The sequence below is a fragment of the Panthera pardus genome, unplaced genomic scaffold (assembly GCF_024362965.1).
Source record: "Panthera pardus isolate Hobbes unplaced genomic scaffold, ASM2436296v1 HiC_scaffold_16, whole genome shotgun sequence".
In the NCBI taxonomy this organism is placed as follows: domain Eukaryota; kingdom Metazoa; phylum Chordata; class Mammalia; order Carnivora; family Felidae; genus Panthera; species Panthera pardus.
The window spans coordinates 151,090,117-151,094,448 of record NW_026526721.1 but is presented as its reverse complement, the minus strand read 5'-3'; positions in this window follow the sequence as shown (position 1 = coordinate 151,094,448).

Sequence of the window (4,332 nt, the reverse complement as noted above, 5' to 3'; positions counted from 1 at the left end):
GTCCGGTGTTGTGTGTTTTCTTTCTCTAGGACCCGAGTTGCTCTTTGAGGTGGCTTTTAGACGCCCTCTGTGCGCTGTCCTGTCCACGTGTGTTATAGTGGCATAGATTTGTTTCTTCTCACAGACCTGCTGGTCCTCCACGGGTGTCACACAGAAGCCCTCGGCTACGTTTTCTGTGCGCTTAGTATGTTCTGTGTACTAAGCTCAATGCTTTACATGTATTATCTTTCAGCGACTCTCCGAGGTAAATCCCACTGCCCTCATTTTACACACGAGGAAATTAAGGCTTAGGGAGCTTAAGTGTTTTGTCCAGGCTTCACCTTTCCAAAGAAGTAACTCACAGAGGTAGGAGGCATGTGGGGCAGAGAAGAAACCTCACAGCGTGAGGTAGGTTCAAATAATCCTCACACAGAGGCTTTTGACTCAGAAATACATATATACACACATGGGGATTGGTGATCCTGGGCCTGCTTGCTAAGAGATTGCTTGTCTGCCATCGAACCAAATCTTGAATGTCCTCCGACTTAAACCCTCCTTAGCTCTTTGGGAAGAAATAATCACAGATATTTGAAAGTTAGGGGGCATTGCTTTTTTGGAGTCTTATCAGAGCCCCTACTTGCCTCCAGGGATGCAGTTCTCTTAGTGACCAAATGGTGCCAAACTGATACGTTCTTTGCTTTCCAGGTGAGCAGTTTGTTCCACAGATTAAGCGACCTAACGAGGGTCTGTGCCCACAGAGTCGCCAGCTCATGATTTGCTCCCCTTGTGCCTGCTTGTCTACCTGGGCAGCAGACGACAGGGGGTGCTTTGGGCCAAAGGCTCAGAGACCATTCTGATTATCTCTAGGGGAAACGACGGCTGTTTTTCTGAGCCAGATCTCTAGATTTGGGTTTACATGGAATCCTTTCAGGGACTACCATAAGTATAGGCCGCAAAATACCTTAAAATAGGGCACAGGAGCGTCTAAATGTGTCCTATCAGTGTGGTTCCGTGTGGTATTACGAGAACAGTTTTTGTGGTGTTCGGTGTGTTCGTCTCTAACAGAAACGCAAGGCTTTAAGCTAAAGGTAAGATGGTGGTGATTGACCTTGTTCTGCTCCTTTATTTGGGCAAAAAACAAAGAAGTTGGGAGGGTCAGAACACAGTAGCCTGACGAATCCAGTGTGTTTTATCACACTGTTCGCCATTAGCCTATGCCAGTCCTCTCTTCTCAGGGATGAAGAGCCAAAATGTCACCGTGACCACAAAATCTGTTACTTTCTCTCCTCACTGGAGAGGTGATGGTGGGGCCTCCCGGTGTGGTGTTTCTCTCGGCATGAGGGGGCGGCTCTGTGGGAGAAGTCCCGGGCGCTTAGCATGCATCTCTGGAGGTGAGCTCCCATCTTCTTCCCCCACGTCTGGCACTGTGCTCTTGTTCTAGCCTGAATTTCCTTCAGCCTTGGACTTCCTTCCCGTGCTCTTCTGCCTCCTAACCCTCCGCCTAGACGGTGGAGAATCTTGATTTTTAGATCAGTAAATTTAGGTGCCTTAGGTTTTTAGTATGAAAAGTGCTACCTGGTCATTGTGAAAAGTAGAAATGCTTATAACGAAAAATGCGGTCTCCCAGTCTTCATTTTAACATGGAGAAGTTGTGTTGGTCTACAGGAGTGAGGCTTGAATTGTCTGAACACGTCCATTAAGAGTCCCTCCAAAACAAACTGAAATGTGAGTACTAGATAGAGCTTAGAATTTTCCCCTGGATCAGATCGATGCTTTACACGTGTTATCTTTCAGCAACTCTCCGAGGTGAATCCCACTGTCCTCATTTTACACACGAGGAAATTAAGGCTTAGGGAGCTTATTAGGGAGCTTAAGCGTTTTGTCCAGGCTTCACCTTTCCAACTCACAGAGGTAGGAGGCATGCGGGGCAGAGAAGGTGGGACTCCCCTGGTAGGCCTGCTGATTATTTGGACGCAGCTGCAGGAGATCCGTAAGCCACTCCCAGCACCAGGTCTGTCCCCTCTGACCAAATAAGCTCATATTACCCACCTTAGCAAGTAACCATCCTCTTGGTCCCTCCTTGGGGTCTGCTGAGTTCTCAGGCTGGGTCTGGGCCTCCGCCTTCTGTCCGCTGATGCTCAGGGGAGTACCCTGCCCAAGGGGAAGGCTGCTGTGGAAGAGTAGCCATCTGCACGGGCTCTGCTGCCAGCAACCCCATCTGTAGGTGAGGAGCACTCCCTAATGTCCCCACCCCCAGGGACATCTTTATTTGAGACTCCAGGCTCTTTGGTCTCCGGATTGAGAATATTTGACCAGTGTTGTATGCGGCAGAGGTAGGATGGGTGTGCCAGCTCCTTACTGCGGGCTAGCATTTCTGCCTTGTACCTTGACCTTCAAACAACTGCAAACCTCTGCCCCTCCGTCAGGCCTCTGAAACACACAGAGGAGAGACGGTGTGATCTTGAGGGAGCACGCCTGCAGGGCTGGGCTCAGCCCGGAGCAGCCCCACTCTTGGAATGACTGAGTGCTGCCGTCACCTGTGCTCTCTGTCTCATCCCTGGGAACATGTAAGTGTCACTTACATCAGCAGCCCGTCCCTGAAGCTGTCCCTGCTCACTCCTGCACAGCCTCCCCCTGTGTGCCCTTACCTGTCCTGGGCACACTCCACCTTCCCCCTTGATCCTTCAGTTCATTCTGCTGGAAGTGGTCAAGGGGGCCTCGCATCTGGCCCGGAACTCCTGCTCCTGCCTGCCTCCACGCCCCACCTCTCAGGTCCAGCCTCACCTCCAGGGACCAACCCGCAGGTCACTGGAGAAGACCAAGTGCAGGAACTGGACCTCAGTGTGGAGCCTGTGTAATTTGGGGTGTGCAGTGGGGATGTGGTGAATGGACTTCTCTTAGTGTTCCTGAACATGCCGTCATGGCCTAGGGGCTGGTCAGCCCCCGAGTGCAGAGTGCCTCTAGGGGTCACTGTGGCCTCATGCCACACTGCAAGACTCAAGAGTCTGTCGTGACTGTGTCCGACAAAGAACTTACCTCTAGCTCTGTAAGCCACGAAGGGTGCAGTCAGCTTTAGACGTCAGGCTCCAGGCTCTCAGGCCAGATGAAACAGGCCGTCTTGTCCAGTAGGCCTCATGTTTGACTTGTCAGAATGTGAGATTTTCCCCCCAACTTTATTTTGAAAAATGTCCTTACAAGTTGAGGGGAGAGTACAGAATGCTCTCTCCCTCGATATTTTGTCCCATTTGCTTTCTCTTTTTCTCGAACCATTTAAAAGTAGTTCTTTGTGGGGGGGGGGGGCACCTGGGTGGCTCAGGCAGTTAAGTGTCCCAACTTCGGCTTAGGTGATGATCTCGCAGTTGGTGAGTTCGAGCCCCGGGTCAGGCTCTGTGCTGACAGCTTGGAGCCTGGAGCCTGCTCCGGATTCTGTGTCTCCCCCTTTCTCTGCCCCCTCCCCTGCTTGCTCTCTGTCTCTTGCTCTCTCAAAAATAAAAAAAATAAAAAAAAAACATTAAAAAAATAAAAGTAATTGTTTGGTTAAAAAAAGAAGTTGTAGACATGACACTTTATTCTTTAATACTTTGGCCGGTATTACCTAAGAATAAAGACTTTCCCCCTATATTTCCAGAATGCTGTTATCATATCTGTAAGAAAATTATCAAGAATTCAGTATCATCTAAGGAACAGTGTCTTAACATTCACCTAGGTTTTCCCCAAAAGTCTTACACTTTTGTTTCGAATATCCATGTCTCAGTCAAGATTTGATTATTGTATTTTGTTGTCATGTGTAGTCTTTGTTAATCTAGAACGTTCTTCCCAGCGAGCTTCAAAGAGAGAGCTTCGAGAGAGAGTGCTCCAGTGAGTCGTGACCCTTGAGCCCCAAACTTCCAACAGATGTCCACCAGCTGGTCCAGCTCAGGGCAACTGCACTCGGACATGTCCCGGCAGCTCACGTGGCTCCAGTTCATTAACCGCCAGGAGCTGGACCATGTTGTCAGGTGCTTCTTCACGAATCTTAAGCTGGAGCACCCGTGCAGCCTTGCTGTACACGTGCTTTGCCCGCTGGTGGGGTTTGAAGATGAGCACGTCTTGAGTGTTCGGGCTTAGAATTTGGGTTCAAGGCTCCTGCAGGCTAATTCCCAGACACCTGTAGACCTCTTCAGGGCTGTAGGGTTCAAGGTGAAGAACATCTTCTGCGATCCCCAGCATTTCTTCCAGACTCACCCTTAGTTTGGCCTACACCTCCTCTAGCTGCAGTATTTTATCCCATTTCAAGCCTTTGTACTTAGCCAGGAGCTTGGCCCAAAACTCCCAGTGTGTAGAATGGTGCACTTGATGGCTGCTTCACAAGCT